Source organism: Lepidochelys kempii, chromosome 2, assembly GCF_965140265.1.
Source record: "Lepidochelys kempii isolate rLepKem1 chromosome 2, rLepKem1.hap2, whole genome shotgun sequence".
Lineage (NCBI taxonomy): Eukaryota > Metazoa > Chordata > Testudines > Cheloniidae > Lepidochelys > Lepidochelys kempii.
Window position 1 is genome coordinate 42,890,909 of NC_133257.1, and position 19,346 is coordinate 42,910,254.

Sequence of the window (19,346 nt, forward strand, 5' to 3'; positions counted from 1 at the left end):
TTTTTACAATAACTAAAGATCTGGCCTCTTTTTTTAATTACTGGGGAAAGAAACAAGATATATACAGATCTTAATCTCAAACTAAAGCTTCTACACACTTCCCTCCATGTCCCCCCCCCCCCCCCCCCGCATGTGTTCACGTAGCAATAGCTGCACAAATGTGTATATAGAAACATAGCACACGTGCAAGGAAGAGATGGGGGATGAGTTCTTTCAATTACTTTTGCAAGTTTGCCAAAAAAACAACACCGGATGCATCCCAGCACGTATGAGCACAACAAAGGATGACTGGGAATGTACAGGCCCAGTCCTGCTGCAAGTGAATGAAGTTTTGGCATGGGTTTCAATGGGAGCAGGATCAGATCCATCAGGAAGGGAAGAGTTAATAGATTTCTGTGGAAGCCTAAAAGGGATGGTTACGAACACCAAAGAGGAAAACATGATTTGAAAATTATTTAAAATACCTTGTAAAGAAAACAACCTTGTGCCCATCAGCCTTGCTAAGATTATGCACTTCTCGGGACTTAGAAGCCAAAACCAAACCCAAGCACCAGCATGCAGGATCTGGGGGAAGAACGTGGCTGCTTCTGGCCTTAACACCCAGGGGCCAGGTCCTCGGGGGATGTAAATTGGCAAAGCTGCACTGACTGCAACAGGGCTCTTTTGCCAAGTTTGAGAGTCCAAGCTCCAACCTAAGCGGGAACACCTACACAGCTATTTTTAGTGCCACAGGGAGAACCCCACACACCCAAGTCTGTAGATCCAGACTCGGAGACATGCTGCTGCTGGCCACGGGTCTTTCTTTGCATTGTTGACAACCCCTAAGCCCTGGTCTACACTATGGGGTTAGGTCAAATTTAGCCATGTTAGGTCGATTTTAAAATGAATGCATCTACACAACCAACCCCGTTCCGGGGACATAAAGGGCTCTTAAAATCAACTTCTGTACTCCTCCCCAGCGAGGGAAGTAGCGCTATAATCCACCTTGCTGGGACACAATTTGATGGTATTGGCCTCCGGGAGCTATCCCAGAGTGCTCCAATGTGACCACTCTGGACAGCACTTTGAACTCCGATGCACTAGCCAGGTGAACACAGTAAAAGCCCTGGGAAATTTTGAATTTCATTTCCTGTTTGGTCAGCGTGGCGAGCTCAGCAGCACAGGTGACCATGCAGTCCCCCCAGAATCACAAACGAGCTCCAGCATGGACCGAAAGGGAGACACTGGATCTGATTGCTGTATGGGGAGAAGAATCTGTGCAGGCCAAACTCTGATCAAAAAGAAGAAATGCTAATATATATGCCAAAAATCGCACAGGGCATGGTGGAGAGAGGCTACATTAAGGAGCTCAGGCAAGCCTACCAAAAGACAAAGGAGGCAAACGGTCACTCCGGGTCAGAGCCCCATACATGCTGCTTCTATGATCAGTTGCATGGCATTCCGGGGGGGACCCTACCATTACCCCACCACTGTCCGTGGACACCTGCAAGGGGGGAGTCTTACGCAACAGGGAGGAGGATTTTGTGGATGAGGAAGAGGAGGAGGAGGAGAATGCACAGCAGGCAAGCGGTGAATCCATTCTCCCCGGCAGCCAGGACCTTTTCATCACCCTGGAGCCAATACCCTCCCAAGGTGGGATCCCGACCCTGAAGCTGGAGAAGGCAGCTCTGGTGAGTGCACATTTGTAACTACAGTACAGGGTTTAAAAGCAATAGTGTTTAATGTTTGATTTGCCCTGAAGAATTGGGATGCATTCGCGGCCAGTACAGCAACTGGAGAAGTCTGTTAACGTGTCTGGGGATGGAGCTGGAATCCTTCAGGGACATCTCCATGAAGCTCTCCTGGAGGTACTCTGAAAGCCTTTGCAGAAGGTTTCGGGGGAGGGTTGCCTTATTTTGTCCTCCACGGTAGGACACTTTACCACACCAAGCCAGTAGCAAATAGTCTGGAATCATTGTCGCACAAAGCATGGCAACGAATGATCCTGGGTTTTGGTCGCATTCAAGCAACATTAGGTCTTTATCTTTCTGTGTTAGCCTCAGGAGAGTGATATCATTCATGGTCGCCTAGTTGAAATAGGGGAACAGTAAAAGGACCCCGTTATGCTGTGTTGTTTGCGCTTGGCTAAAAGGGATCATCCCAGAAAATAGCCATGCGGCGGGGTGGAGGGAGGTGTGTGCTGCACATCCACCCAAAAACCGCAGCCCCTCCTTTTAAATGGCATTGCTTGCTATGGGAAAGGATGGCGCTGCGGTTTGAAACCATTCCCACATGTTATGAAGGCGGAAGAAGCCAACCCCACGTACCAAAAGGCTTACCATGGCTGCCTGGAAACCGAATTCTGTTGCCCAGCTGTGTGTGATGTGTCACCATACCGGCAGGCACTCAGTATAAAAGACAAAATGCGACCTTGTACCTAAAGCACATGTGCTGTCTGCTGTGAATTGCTTGATTCACTGTGAAAGAGTTTCCCTTTTTTTCTCAGAAATGTATCATCTTAAATGTTGCTCTCCCTTTTTATCTCCCCTGAGGTGCAAATGTTTCTATATTCCCCCTATCATCTCTGTCCCTGAGGTTACCGCAGATTAGAAGGCGAACAAAAACGCATTCGCGATGACATGTTTTCTGAGCTCATGCAGTCCTCCTGCACTGCTAGGGCACAGATTAATTCATGGAGGCATTCAGTGGCAGAGACCAGGAAAGCATTAAGTGAGCGTGACGAGAAGAGGCAGGATGCAATGCTGAGGCTAATGAGGGAGCAAACGGACATGATGAAGCATCTGTTGGAGCTGCAGGAAAGCCAACAAGAGTACAGACCCCCGCTGCATCCATTGTATAACCACCTGCCCTCCTCTCCAAGTTCCATATCCTCCTCACCCAGATGCCCAAGAATGGCAGGGGGGAGAGGCTCTGGGCACCCAGCCACTCCACTCCAGAGGATAGCCCAAGCAACAGAAGGCTGTCATTCAAATAGTTTTGATTTGTAGTGTGGCTACAATAAGCAATGTGGCCTTGTCCTTCCATCCTCCCACACCCCACCCCACCTACTTTGTCAGTTTTCTCACTTTTTAAAAAAAAATTAAGAAAGAAAGAATGCATGGTTTCAAAACAATAGTTACTTTATTTCCTTTGCCAGCTGTGATCAAAGCGGGGAGGGTGGTTGGCTTATAGGGAATTAAAATCAACATAGGGGGCGGGTTTGCATCAAGGAGAAACACACACAACTGTCACACTGTAGCCTGGCCAGTCATGAAACTGGTTTTCAAAGCCTCTCTGATACGCAGCGCGCCTAGCTGTGCTCTTCTAATCGCCCTGGTGTCTGGCTGCTCAAAATCAGCCACCAATTTGCCTCAACCTCCCACCCCGCCATAAACATTTCCCCCTTACTCTCACAGATATTATGGAGCACACAGCAACCAGCAATAACAATGGGAATGTTGGTTGCGCTGAGGTCTAACCTAGTCAGCAAACAGTGCCAGCGAGCTTTTAAGTGTCCAAAGGCACATTCTACCACCATTCTGCACTTGCTCAGCCTATAGTTAAACTGCTCCTTACTAATGTCCAGGCTGCCTATGAACAGCATCATGAGGCATGGGAGCAAGGGGTAGGCTGGGTCCCCAAGGTTATTGGCATTTCAACATCCCCAATGGTTATTTTCTGGTCTGGAAAGTAAGTCCCTTCTTGCAACTGCTCGAACAGCCCTGAGTTCTAAAGATGCGAGCATCATGCACCTTTCCGGTCATCCCACGTTGATGTCGGTGAAACGTCCCTTGTGATCCACCAGTGCTTGTAGCACCATTGAGAAGTACCCCTTGTGGTTTATATACTGGTTGGCAAGGTGGTCCGGTGCCAAGATAGGGATATATGTTCCATCTATTGCCCCACCACAGTTAGGGAACCCCATTGCAGCAAAGCCATCCAGTATGATCTGCACATTTCCATCCCACCATCAACCTCAGCCTGGACCAGACCTCACAAGAGATCCACTTCCTGGACACTATGGTGCTAATAAGCGATGGTCACATAAACAGCACCCTATACCAGAAACCTACTGACCGCTATTCCTACCTACATGCCTCCAGCTTTCACCCAGACCACACCACACGATCCATTGTCTACAGCCAACCTCTATGATACAATCACATTTGCTCCAACCCCTCAGACAGAGACAAACACCTACAAGATCTCTATCAAGCATTCTTACAACTACAGTACCCACCTGCTGAAGTGAAGAAACAAATTGACAGAGCCAGGAGAGTACCCAGAAGTCACCTACTACAGGACAGGCCCAACAAAGAAAATAACAGAACGCCACTAGCCATCACCTTCAGCCCCCAACTAAAACCTCTCCAACGCATCATCAAGGATCTACAACCTATCCTGAAGAACGACCCATCACTCTTACAAATCTTGGGAGACAGGCCAGTCCTCGCTTACAGACAGCCCCCCAACCTGAAGCAAATACTCACCAGCAACCACACACCACACAACAGAACCACTAACCCAGGAACCTATCCTTGCAGCAAAGCCCGTTGCCAACTGTGTCCACATATCTATTCAGGGGACACCATCATAGGGCCTAATCACATCAGCCACACTATCAGAGGCTCGTTCACCTGCACATCTACCAATGTGATAGATGCCATCATGTGCCAGCAATGCCCCTCTGCCATGTACATTGGTCAAACTGGACAGTCTCTACGTAAAAGAATAAATGGACACAAATCAGACGTCAAGAATTATAACATTCAAAAACCAGTCAGAGAACACTTCAGTCTCTCTGGTCACTTGATTACAGACCTAAAAGTTGCAATTCTTCAACAAAAAACCTTCAAAAACAGACTCCAACGAGAGACTGCTGAATTGGAATTAATTTGCAAACTGGATACAATTAACTTAGGCTTGAATAGAGACTGGGAGTGGATGCATCATTACACAAAGTAAAACTATTTCCCCATGTTTATTTCCCCCTCCTACCCCCCACTGTTCCTCAGATGTTCTTGTCAACTGCTGGAAATGGCCCACCTTGATTATCACTACAAAAGGTCCCCCTCTCCCCGCTTTTCTGCTGGTAATAGCTCATCTTAAGTGATCACTCTCGTTACAGTGTGTATGGTAACACCCATTGTTTCATGTTCTCTATGTATATAAATCTCCCCACTGTATTTTCCACTGAATGCATCTGATGAAGTGAGCTGTAGCTCACGAAAGCTTATGCTCAGATAAATTTGTTAGTCTCTAAGGTGCCACAAGTACTACATTTCCTAGAGTCACTACCTTTGATAGCAGAACATCAGTGACTGCATTGGCTACTTGGATCACAGCAGCCCCCACAGTAGACTTGCCCACTCCTAGTTGATTCCCAACTGACCGGTAGCACTCAGGCGTTGCAAGCTTCCATAGGGCTATCACCACTCGCTTCTCAACTGTCAGGGCAGCTCTCATCTTGGTATTCCTGTGCTTCAGGGCAGGGGGAAGCAACTCACAAAGTTCAAGGAAAGAGGCCTTAGGCATGTAAAAGTTTCACAGCCACTGTGAATCATCCCAGACCTGCAACACTATGCGGTCCCACCAGTCTGTGATTGTTTGCCAGGCCCAGAATCAGCATTACACTGTATCAACCAGCCCCACTGCCGCCATGATGTCCCAATTGCCACAGCCCGTGCTTTCAGGAACGTCTGTGTCTATGTCCTCACCACAATCATCCTCATGCTGGTGTCTCTTAGCCCGGCTCTGCACATACTCCAGGATAATGCGCAAGGTGTTTACAATGCTCACAACAGCAGCGGTGAGCTGAGTGGGCTCCATGCTTGCCGTGGAATGGTGTCTGCATGGGTAACCCAGGAAAAAAGGCACAAAATGATTGTCTGCCGTTGCTTTCACAGAGGGAGGGGCGACTGACGACATGTACCCAAAACCACCATATACAATGTTTTTGCCCGATCAGGCATTAGGAGCTTAACCCAGAATTCCAATGGGCAGCAGAGACTGTGGGATAGCTACACACAGTGCACCGCTCCGTAAGTCGATGCTAGCCACGGTAGTGAGGATGCACTCCGCCGACTTAATGCACTTAGTGGGGACATACACAATCGACTGTATAAAATTGATTTCTAAAAATCAACTTCTATAAAATCGACATAATTTCATAGTGTAGACATACCCAACGAGATCTGGGAGCTGAGACATTTTGCCTGATATGATGGGGAGATGTACAGAGAGTGCAATTAGACCAGCCACTGCACTCAGAGCTAGCCTTCTCTTTTGCACTGTTACAAGCAGTGGGTCACAATCTGACTTCGAGAGTGCGTATTACTATTTATTATTTGAATAGTATCAGTGTGGTAGGTGCTTTGTGAACAGTGAAGAAAACTACTTCTGCCTTAAAGTTTTCACAATCCAAAACTCCAATCCTGCCATTTGTTACGTAGGAGTTGTCCCTTGTACCCACTTGGCAGATATTGCAGGGGTGTAAATGAAACCCTAATAATTTCATACATATTGTGATGTGCATGTCAATATGGGTGAGGTTCTTTGGCCAAACTATATTATCATAATTGATCCTTCTGGCCTTAAAATCTATTAATCTGTGATTAATCTATTAACCATAAAGATCATTAATCTCATCTATTATTTTACCAGCTATTGCATTTAAGAATTGTGGTCATTGTACTAAATATCCCATGCACACATTTTTACTATGCAGACATAGAAACAAGATAATGTTAAGCCACAGACTAAAGCACATGAATTAAATTTATATCTAGCTACATAATTAGTATTTTAGGCTCTAATCCTACAATCCTTGAACCCATACAGAGCTCCATTGACTTCAGTGGGACTTCTCATGGGTGCAAGGATCCGCTTACATGGATCAGATTGCAGGATCAGGGCCTTAATCAAATTAGTTTGTTAAAGGGAGTCTGCAAAAAGATTTTTGTAGTTATTTTTATGTGAATAACAAAGGAATGGTTGGAGAGCTGATGGACTAGAGCCACTGAACATTTCACTTTACTATCCAGGATGACTATTACCATTTATTTGGGCCTTGTCAAAGTATTGTTTTCATTACACTAATAAATACTGTAAAGTCAAAATAAAAAATGTTATAAGTTCTGGAACATGTCTTATCTAAATCTATATGATCTGGAAATACTTAGCAAAGCAGTTCAGTAATACAAAACAGAAACAGCAAGGGTCCTGGGTAAAGCCTCTGGGAAATGCCAAACTATTAATTACGCATTAACTGAACGGTTTTTATTTTTCTGTTTAACAGCAACTATTCAGAGTCTATGCTACAGTGTAACAAAAAAATTGTTTTCCAGTATAAGCTTGTATGTAAGTCCGAGCTCTTTTGGTCCCTAGAGTCAAAGTGCTTTAAAGGATGATTTCCTCCACACCACCCCTCAAAAAAAAAAAAAAAAAAAATCAAGGAAAAAGTGACAAATTCTGACCCATTCGCAGATTTGGCAAAAAGCTAATGATGAATTAAAGTTGTGTGTGCTGGCAAATATTCTTGCAATTTGAAATTTAACTATGTACATATGAATTCATTTTCTCACCAAAATTATATCCCTCCGTGTGTTTAAGCATTTGATAAGAATTACTGATCTTGAAACACTTGCTTTAAAGTCAAAAGAACTACTCAAATGAGTAAAATTACTCACCCATGTAAGTATTTGCAGGACTGAGCCCAGTGTACGTTGCACTTTCAAGCTTGTAATGCTAGCCGTTCATCTATAATAATAATAAATAACAATGACATTTATAAAAGGATTTCAAAGGAGGTCACAAACCATGGTCCTGACCTGTAAGCATCTCTGTGCAAACACAGAATTCCCCGCAAATGCAAAGCTCTTTGTAAAATTAGGGCCTACACATACAGACACACACACACCTCTGAAACTCAGTCACCACAGATGAAGAGAATGGCAGCTAACCAAAGCTTAGTACACTGTTCAGCTCTGGGGAAAAGGTTACATTTTGGGCAGGACACTGGAGTAAATCCCTTTATTATGAAAAGCACTACAGGATCTTTAATGTGTAGACAAAGCAGACATGACCTCAGTTTCTAAGGTTTCCTCAACTCCCACTGTGAAAGGTCACAGAAAGGTTTAGGTATTGTTGACATTTTGTTGTTGTTTTGTTTTTGTTTTTCCACTTGGCTGACCTATTTCCTCCCAAAATTTAGAAGCCATAAAGGCAGATTCTGTGGGTACCTCACATACCAAAGTTAAAAGAAAGGAGTGCGGGCCCTGGAATCTCTTCTACTCTCCATGGGTATCTATGTCATCAATAGCCTTTAATATTACTCGAAGTTGCATGTGCACACTGAAGGAAGAATGGATTAATTTGGAAGCCATGGATGGGAGAACCAAAGTTCAGGGTCACATGTTAATCACAAAGCCAAGTAAAAAAGAACATAGAACTAGAATCCAGTACCTCCCCATCCTCATCTGCAATAGGCAGTTCTTCCCTAACACTAGTTCCTCAAACACTAACAATGTGGATGGGCCCCTCTGTGCAGATCATCTCATCCCATATGGAGGGAGCTGGGACGCCTCAGAAACAGCAAGAAAGCACAGCAGATACCCCAGATCTTGGGGTTTGTAGGTGGAACTGCTGCCAATTCCATGGTGGGAGGAGGCAAACCCCGCTTCTCTCCCTCCCCCAGGGAATAATTTTGGGGAGATTTCATGAGAGAAATCCTCACAGATTTCCTCCCTCTAGATTTCCTCCTACCTACCCACAAGACAAGGTGATCTAGCCTCTAGTAATCAGTCTCATCCCCTCTGAGTACACATGCATGCTGTATCATACTAGCTAATGCTAAGGAGCCACTGCTTTCCACTGATGGAATCTGTAGCCTGCCCAAGTGTTCAGGACCCTGTTGCCCTCTAGTGGCTGCCCAACAGAAGAAACATACCTTAATGTAAAAAAACGAGGAGTCCTTGTGGCACCTTAGAGACTAAAATTTATTTGGGCATAAGCTTTCATGGACTAGAACCCACTTCATCAGATGTATGAAGTAAAAGATTATATCCAGGAGCAGGTATAAATACATGAAAGGATGTGGGTTGCTTTACCAAGTGTTACCAAGTTTACCTTATTGTAACTACAGTGAACAACGCTCCAGTTGTAGGGGCCCTGCGTTCCGTCATCAATTATGACCTGGGAGTCCATGAAGCCACTGCATGTGGAATAAATGACAACCATGGAGTCCTGAAAAGCAATGGATTCATTACAATTCATCCATCTGTACACACAGATTATGGAGCTGTTGCAAGCAGTATTGCCAACTTCAAGAGATCAAAAGTAAGGAGCTGGAGCCCCTCAAGAGATCAGAGATCCTGAGTCAGGCATCCACAAATCATGAGGTTGGCCCCCAAAATCATGAGACTTAAAATACCCATCAAATCATGTTTTTTAGTCTGTTCTTTGACTTTTTCACTCCCCTCTACACCTCTGCCAGTGTATGTGAGATAATTTCAGATTGAAAGGTTACCCTTTAATGCACATCTCTCCCTGGGTGCTCCGATGGGGATTCCACTTACCATCTCCTCATCCCTCAGAAAGGGGAATTGCCAACCATTGCCTATTACTGCCTTCACTCTCTCCCCTCCTAGTTTATTTCCTTTGATAAAAGGATATGTGGATGGTAAATAGTTTGAGAACCACAGACCTAATTAATGCATCGTGATTCACGTGTCCATAGAACTTATACTACTTTTTAGAGTTGATGAGTTACAGATATGCATGTTAAAAAACTTTAAACTTAGTATCAATCATCCATACAAATGGTAATGTCACAGTAGAAACAACATGCGACAGATTTTGTTTGTCGCAAGAGGCAGCGCTTCCCTGACTCCCCACTATCACCACTTCACTGCCCAAGACTGGGCAGCATCCCCCCAACTTCTCTCCTCTCCCTCCTGCTACTCCCTCCACTTCACCCCCCATTCTTGTCCTGCCTCCTTCTGCTCAGACCCCCTCCATTTCCTGTTTCATTTGCAAAGAGTTTAATTAGGGCTGTCAAGTGATTAAACAAATTAATCACGATTAATGGCTATAGAATACCATTTATTTAAATATTTTTGGTCATTTTCTACATTTTCAGATATATTTATTTCAATTACAGCACAGAATACAAAGTGTACAGTGCTCACTTTATATTTATTTATTACAAATATTTGCACTGTTAAAAAAAAGAAATAGTATTTTTCAATTCACCTAATACAAGTACTGTAGTACAATCTCTATCATGAAAGTTGAACTTACAAAGGTAGAATTATGTACAAAATAACTGCATTCAAAAATAAAACAATGTAAAATTTTAGAGCCTACAAGTTCACTCAGTCCTACTTGTTCAGCCAATCGCTCAAACAAGTTTGTTTATATATGCAGGAGATAATGCTGCCTGCTTCTTGTTTACGTCACCTGAAAGTGAGAACAGGTTTTCGTATGGCACTGTTGTAGCTGGCGTTGCAAGATACTTACATGCCAGATGCGTTAAAGATTCGTGTCCCTTCCTGTTTCTACCACCATTCCAGAAGACAGGTTCTACTCAATAATGATCCAAAACAGTGCAGACAGACTCATGTTCATTTTCCTCATCTGAGTCAGATGCCACCAACAGAAGGTTGATTTTCTTTTTTGGTGGTTCGGGTCTGTAGTTTCTGCATTGGAGTGTTGCTCTTTTAAGACTTTTGAAAGCATGCTCCACACCCCATCCCGATCGGACTTTGGAAGGCACTTCAGATTCTTAAATCTTGGGTCAAGTGCTGTAGCTATCTTCAAAAATCTCACACTGGTACCTTCTTTGTGTTTTGTCAAATAAGCAGTGAAAGTGTTCTTAAAATTAACAACATGCTGGGTCATCAACCGAGACTGCTATAACATGAAATATATGGCAGAACAGGGGTAAAACGGAGCAGGAGACATACCATTCTTCCTCAAGGAATTCAGCCACAAATTTAATTAACACATTTTTTTTTTTTTTTGTAACAGGCATCATCAGCATGGAAGCATGTCCTCTGGAATGGTGGCCGAAGCATGAAGGGGCATACGAATGTTTAGCATATCTGGAATGTAAACACCTTGCAATGCCAGCTACAAAAGTGCCAAGCGAATAACTTTTCACACTTTCTGGTGACATTGTAAATAAGAAGTGGGTAGCATTATCTCCTGTAAATGTAAACAATCTTATTTGTCTTAGCAATTGGCTGAACAACAAATAGGACTGAGTAGATTTGTAGGTTCTGAAGTTTTATATTGTTTTGTTTTTGAGTGCAGTTATATAACAAAAAAAAATTCTACATTTCTAAGCTGCACTGATAAAGATAAAGAGATTGCACTACAGTACTTGAATGAGGTGAATTGAAAAATACTATTTCTTTTATCATTTTTACAGTGCAAATATTTGTAAACAAAAACAATATAAAGTGAGCACCATACACTTTGTATTCTGTGTTGTAACTGAAATCAATATATTTGAAAATGTAGAAAAAACTTCCAAAAATATTTAATAAATTTCAATTGGTAGTCTATTGTTGAACAGTGCAATTAAAACTGCGATTAATCGCAATTAATTTTTTTAATCACGATTTTTTTTTAGTTAATCACATGAGTTAACTGCGATTAATCAACAGCTCTAAGTGAAACTGAATGAGGTTATGTTGAACAAGGGGAACTTTATAAAAAACGTTTGCTCTGCTCTGTCCTTGCTTCAAGCCTACACTCCCCACAGTTTCTGTTTTTCTGGAGTCCCACCAATAACAGTCCCTCCAAGGAACATGGGCCCTTTGACTCCAGTCTCACAACTGATACATCTTCACTACTTTACAAACATTTTAAAATAAACATTAAAACCAAATAAATAATGCCCAGACCCCACAAGTCAGGTTTGTACAAGAGTGGAAAAGTACATGAGACAGGTCATAATATCTTGACTCTCTCCTTGAATCCAAGAGCATATCAGGTTCAGGCCGTCGGGACAGGAAAGCAACATGGGACAATACCAACCTCCATGCATGCAGCAATGTTAATAGAGAAACACCCTGTGTGATATCAATTGGATAGTGGGACCTCCTGAATGTGATTCCTCAGGGTAAACTGGACTCAGATGCAATCTAATAATGTACAATGAGAAGATAATGCAGCCCATGAGAAAATGTGACCTTGTACAAACTAACCTAAAAAATAAGAGTACAACCTGATGTTTGTGGGGGTGGATGGAAGTACCACAGATCCCACTTGGGGAATACAGCTATAAAAGCCATGGATCTGCTCAAGGTGCAGCCTCAGAATTTTATAGTTGCAGTTCAAGAAGCAAAAGCTGGAATCCTGTGGACAATGGAGACCATTTTAAAGGCATATAGGGATATTTTCAAAGGAAACCAGGGCCTTGAAGAAAAGCTGCACCTGCAAGAAAACCTGACATTGGAACCTGTGTGCTTACCACAAAGGAACATTCCCGTGGCACTACAAAGCCCAGTAAGCAAGGAGCTTGAAAGTCCTCAAAGCAGGGATATCATAGAACCTGCAGAGGCCAATACAGCCTGAGTAAGCAGCATGGTGGTATAAAAAAAACACATCAGGCAAATTATGCATCTGCATAGACCTAAACCCACTGAATCAGGTATTGAAAAGCTGCCACTATTCACTGCCCACAATTGATGGCATGCTGCTAGAACTTTCCAAAACCAGAATCTTTATGGTCTGTGATGTGAGGAATGGTTTGGCACATAAGCCTAGATAAACAATCCAGCATGCTGACAACCTTTCCGACACCATTTGGTCACTACAGATGGCTGTCCATGCCAATGGGCATAATCCCAGCACCAGAGGATGAAAGACTGCCTGAGGTGAAAATAATTGCACATGATATCCTTATTGTAATGAAAAGAGCAGTGATTCAGAAGTTGAATGAGAACATGACAGAAAACTACTAGCTTTTCTACAGCAATGCAGAGACAAAAACATAAAATGCAACCCACAAAAATGCAGCTCAAACAGTGTGAGGGGACATACACTGGACATCTGCTCACAGTAGAGGGACTAAAAGCAACATCATGTCAGTCAGAGACAGGCCAGCTCCAGGGAAAGTGCAAGGGGTGCAGCACTTCATACAAATGATAAATTTTCTATCCAAGTTCTGTCAGTAGCAGGATGTTGAGTGGCACTGGGCAGATCTCCAACAGCAAGCATTTGACACGATGAAACAAATGATAATGGATGCCCCTGTTCTGAAGTACTACCAGGCAGGACAGCCATTGACACACCAGTATGATGCATCAGAGAAAGGACTGGGTGTAGTTATTTTGCAGGAGCAGCCAATTGTTTATGTCAACAGAGCACTGACAGATACTGAACAGGGTTATGTTCAAACAGAAACAGAACTTCTGGATGGGGTATTTAGAGTGGAACAATTCCATCAGCACATCTATGGCCACCCAGTAATTTTGCAGACCACAAACCTCTAGAGACAATCATGGCAAAGCATCTGCTTAGTGCTCCAAAGGGATTGCTGTGCAATGTTGATGCACCTTCAGCATTACAAAATAGAGATCAGTAACCCAGATAATTACTGCTCTGAGCTGACACTCTGAGCAAGACATATATACCCAGCATCAGTGAGCTGTGGGGAGGGGATCAGGACACAGAAGCCATTAACATTCTGCACTATGTCCCAGTTTCAACAGTGATGCTGACAGAATGCAAAGAGGCTACAGAAAAAGACATCCAATGACAGGCAGTCAAGAGAGTGATACCAGCAGGGTGGCCAGACAACAAAAGCCAAAAGCAGAACCATATTTTCAAATTAAAGATGAACTGAGTGTGCAGGACAGAATCACATTATAAAGGACAGAGATTTGTTGTCCCTGCCTCATTAAGTAAGGATGACATGCAAAAAATACATGCCTCAGACCCAGGCATTGACAGCTGTTTTAGACTGGCTCAAGAGTGTGTTTACTGCCTGGGAATGAATACATAAATCCACTCCTCATAGTAGGGTGTGACACCTGCTACTCATGTGATACCCACCAGTAAAAAGAGACCATTACCGTATGTGCTTCTCATCCAACTATAGGAAAAGGTGGAAGCAGACTTATTTAACCTTCAAGTAAAAGCAGTGGGCTACTATTCAAACTTTTGGGAGGTCAATGCCCTGCCTGATACAAGAAGTCAGTCAGTGATTAGCAGAATGAAATCTCACAAAGAAGGCCATGGCATTCCAAACATGGTATGCACTGATAACGGACCCCAATTTGCCTTGGAAGATTGCAAGGAATTTGCAGAGAAATGGGAGTTGAGACCATCAGTCCTCCTCTCCAGCACACCCACAGAATAAGGTGGAATCAGCCATGAAAACAGATAAGAAACTGCTGCACAAGGTTGTTTCTTTTGCTTCAGATCTTTTTAGTATTTTTTGGCATATAGGAATACCCCATCACAGGGGTGCCAAAACAGTCCAACACAGGCACTGATGGGATTCAGAACCAAAACCCACTACCAATGAAGGGACACTTGTTGTAGCCATAAGGATGGAGGTACCACCAAGAGGAGATGGCAGAGCAGGAACTACAGTACAAATGTAAGCCAAGGCTGTCGGGGGTGGGGTGGGGGGGAGGAGGGAAGCCAGACAACTATAACAGCAGTGGTATCACGACCCGACCACGTCCCGAAAGGAGGACGGGGAGTGCATACCCCGTGACAGCTACCTTAATTAAGTTCTCAGGAAATGTTTCCCTATATCCATATCTGGGTTTGGCAGTAAAGTATATTCTAAGCCAACCTCCTTTTGTAGTATATGAACTAGAGCTGGGCAAATTATTCATAGAAAATAATTGTTAAATAACTTTTCAAGTGAACATAGTTTAGCTGATTAAATTGTTCTTTAATGATTCACTTCATCTCTTTCTCTGCTGTTTGTTATATGTTATTCATGGGCCGTATTTGGTTCCCCAAGTCACGTTGTATTGTTTCTACCTGTTCTTTGAATCAGTGAAACTTTTAAGTACAGAAATAAAATCAAAGAAGTTTCAAGACGGGCACCCAATCACTTCTGACATAAACCTTTGTGCAAACACACATTTGCACAAGTATGTTCTTGCAAATAAATGATTAAACATCAGAACGTTAACAGAAAATTATTTAAAAGGGTTGGGCATACTGTTGGAGTTCATTTTTTTTATTCAAAACAAATCTGTAAAAATACTCTTACACAGTATTTACCTGACTGTAATGCAAACTAAATAATTTATGCATCCTTGGATTTTTAATAGTGCTTGTATACTCAAATCAAAGATACACAAACGTCATTCCAAAGAATCAGAATATATGCCATTATCTTGTACATTACTTATCTTATGCAACATTACTATGATTATTATTTTTATAAGGTTAAACAATAAATATGAAACGTAATCTCACTTTTCACAAGTAGAGAGATGCACCTAAGCAGCAAAATTTCTATCCAAATCTAGATTTTGAATGTCCCAAAATTCAGAGTTAATACTATCTAGGGTTTTGGTTCAGGATCATCTCTAATAGCATATGCTGGAAGGCTTTACTTATTAAACAGCTATATAAGTTACAGAACATCTACACTGGAAACTCAGTGAAAAATGTTTGGCAAAAGCAAACAATATGCCAAAACAAAACCACTCCGGGCCAAATTCTGTCCTGAAGTCTATTTGGGCTGCGCATGTATATTTGCAAGTGGGATTTGGCCAATTTGAATATAACTTTTGATAACACTTACCAATTTAAAAATATATATATATATATGCTGCTTAAACTCAGACTATTTTATTGCAGGAAGTGAATTAACTGAAAATACATTGTTCATATATTTTCAGGTACTGTACACATTTGAATCGGCCTAATTACTGTCAGAAACCCTTGTTATTGACTTTGGGTTATGCTCCAGCAGTAATATTAGCTCACTCCGCTCATGTTATTCTTTTCTTTTAATCAAAATCATTATCCATGAGCTAAAGCTCATCAGAATTTTTATGAAAAAAATAGATACTTAAAATGTACAGCATTCTTGCAGTTTATCACTCTCTCCACTGTAGTGTAGCATGAACTCTTCAATTTGCTTCAGTAAATATTGGCAACAAATCAAAGAAAGTACTGTAAATCCATGGAACGCATTTTAAATTAAACATGGAAAGCACACCAGGGATAGTGGTGCTAGGGTATGAAATGTTTTTTTAACTCACTAATTTTCCTATGGGATATGTTTTTCCATAGCAACCAATGGGAAAAGCAACCTCTGAAATGCCATATGCTCAGCGCCTATTGTTTATTCCTCAATGTTCTATTCGTTTTCCTTCATTTCTCACCTGTGCTGTGTTCAGCAACTGCTGGCAACTTGACTTACGGTATTTAATACTCATGGATTTTAATTGTTTTAAATGTTTTTCTGACAGGTCCATGTACTGTACTGTTGTTTGGTTACATTAGGTTGAATTTGGAACAGGGACTCTAAAGGGAGTCACAGGAGTATAACATAGGGCAGAATTAGGTCTCGAGACATATTCTTATCTCATTTGCACCAATATAAATCCAGAGTAGCTCCACTACTACACTGATAACTGAAATTAGAAGTTGGCGCACTAATTCTAAGATCTAGATGTAAGAGTTTTCCTCCTTTCAGATGCCAGTGGCTGCAGAGTTTAGCCACCTAGAATACTTCTCCTCTTTTTCAAAAATTGTCTGTCCATTATATGCATGTATCCCAGAACATACGAGCACACTTATTACTGAAGGCCTCAGTTAAATCCTAAAGGAATTGTAATAAATAATGGTAAACCCATGATGTACCCAGAAAAAAATCTGCAATAATCTATAATTCACATTTCCTGTCAGTCTTGCTGCAGGTGCAGCTTTACATATATTGTTATCTTTTCTCTAGAAAACAAACACCATTCATCATGATGATTATCAACTGTATGATTAAAATCACCGTTTTATCCTTAGTCAGGTCAGTTTTAACGAAGTAATCTGTCCTGGCGAATCCTATTTTCCCATAACAGGTATATAACACAAACATTTGTAAGCACACTTAAAAGTAGGCAAATCTAAAACTGCACCAGAAGTAGCCTCTTGCACCTCAAAACCTCTTAATCATTTCAGGTGCTTGGATTTTGGGTACAAATCCAGACCACCACCTACAATTCTGGATCCAATACAGCACGAATAGGAGGATGTAAAGGGCCTTGAGGCTGAGTGAGTGGATGTATTGCTGAGTGAAAGGGATATGAGTGAATGTGCAGGTGTATGTCAAGTTAGGGTTAGAGATGAGTCAAGGAGCGCATGGTGTTTATCTGGGGAAATCAATGAGTGCTCAGTGCACCAGTGCGTGGATGAGGGGACCAAGTCAGTGACGGGATGCACAGGTGTGGGGAGGGTGGCTGAGGTAGTAAACAGGTGCATTTGTGTGAGTGTGGGGATGGCTAATGGGTTCCGAGATGTTTTCTTCTCCTACTTCAGCTATCCCTCGATGTGAGGATGATGTCTGCCAGGGGGGTTCATTGGTGGGTTTTTAAGTAGCTGAGGAGCCCAGTTCATGCCTTGCAGATTTTCCCACAGAAGTGACAGGTGTAATCTTGGAGGAGACATAGTTGTTGGCTGGACTGTTGTGCCCTTTCTTTCCTCCTTTGTTGCTTCTCTGTCTCATGGGCACGTCTGTTCTCCTCAAAGTGGGGACTTAGTGTATAGTGTGGCGCCGCTGTGTTCTGTTCAACACCACGTCCTCCCAGGTTGTTGGGCTAATGCATCCCTTTTTAAGGTGTACTTTCAGTATGTCTTTGAAGCGCTTCTGCTGCTCTCCACAAGCCCCTCTTCCCTGACTTAACTGAGAGAAGAGTATATGCTTCGGGAGGCGAGTGTCAGGCATACATACACAGTGGCCAGCCCAGCAGAGTTGGTGTTTCATGACCTGTGCTTCTATACTGCTGATGTTGGCTGCAGAGAGAATGCTGATGTTAGTGTGTCGGTCTTCCCAGTTGATCCTGAAAATCCTCCAGAGGCAGCACCGAATCATTCCAACTGCTTGAGATGTCGTCTGTAGGTTACCCGGGTCTCACACCTATAGAAAAGGGTGTGGATGACAACTGCCTTGTAAGCCAAGATATTGGTGCCTGTTGGCAGATCCCTATCATTGAAGACTTGTTTGAGTAGTTTTCCAAAGGATGTCCTGGCACAGCAGATCCTGTATTCAATTTCTGTGTCAATGCTGGTTGTTTGGGAGAGGTGGCTGCCAAGGAATGGAAAATGGTCCACATTTTCCAGGGGTTCTCTGCTAATGGTGATTTGTGGAGTACTAAGAGTAGTTTGTGCAAGTGTGAGCTAGTAGAGTACCTTGTTTTTCCCAAATGATGAGAGAGACACCCAGGCTGTGATAGGCATCCGCAAAAAGATTTAGGGTACTTTGGAGGTCGGCCTCCAGGTGTGCGAGAATGACGCAGTCATCTGCCTACTGAAAGCCAGCGATACCAATTCTCATGATCCTAGATTCTGTTTGGAGACATCAGCGATATAGAGTATCGTATGGATCGGGAACTCCTCAATCCTGATTCCATCAGGAAGGCGGTCATGGATGAGAATCAGGATCACAGCAAGGTAAATGGAGAAGAGTTCTGGAGCAATGACACAGCCCTGCTTGACACAGTGCGAATGGTGAATGGTTTGGTCTCTGAGCAAGTGACTGAGGTACATGGCTATGGGTGGGCAGACTCAGTGACTGAGTATGTGTATGAGTGCTGACCTAGACTCAATCTATAGAAAACAGTGGCTATCAGTTGGCAATGGGAAACATTGTGGGGAACTGGCAAAATCTGTATGACTATTCACACTCTTTCAAATGAGTGCATCTGTTCAAACTATTGTCAAAGAGGTTTGCAGTCTTAGGCTGTGACTCCCAAATTCCCAAAGAGGAGCAGTGGCCAGAAATACTTTCTTCAGCTAATCAACAGATTACATCCTTTGTTCTCAGTTGTGGACTTTACCAGAATGTCTTTAAATAAGAAGCCTAGCCAACAATATGTGGGGCCACTGAACAATCAAGGTGCTAAAGGAACACTCAAGGAAGACAAGGCTGTTGCAGAGACGCTAAATGAATTATTTGCATCAGTCTTCACTGCAGAGAATGTCAGGGAGATTCCCACACCTAAGCTAGTCTTTCTGGGTGATATATCTGAGGAACTGTCCCTGAATGAGTTGTCAATAGGGGAGGTTTTGGAACAAATTGATAAATTAAATGGTAATAAGTCACCAGGACAAGCTGGTATTCAATTCTGAAGGAACTCAAATATGAAATTGCTGAACTACTAACTGTG

The 19,346-nt window shown here is 42.7% G+C and overlaps 1 long non-coding RNA gene across 2 annotated transcripts in view; it reads right to left on the reverse strand.

Moving 5' to 3' along the window:
- The window catches only part of LOC140906492 (uncharacterized), a 385,847-nt gene that overhangs the window by 339,276 nt on the left and 27,225 nt on the right, over positions 1 to 19,346 (reverse strand). For both annotated transcript variants that reach the window (XR_012157129.1, XR_012157130.1), the window contains exons 2-3: positions 9,106 to 9,222; positions 7,668 to 7,737 (exon numbers count right to left, since the gene is read on the reverse strand). This is a non-coding gene — a long non-coding RNA (uncharacterized lncRNA). The remainder of the gene's footprint in view (positions 1 to 7,667; positions 7,738 to 9,105; positions 9,223 to 19,346) is intronic.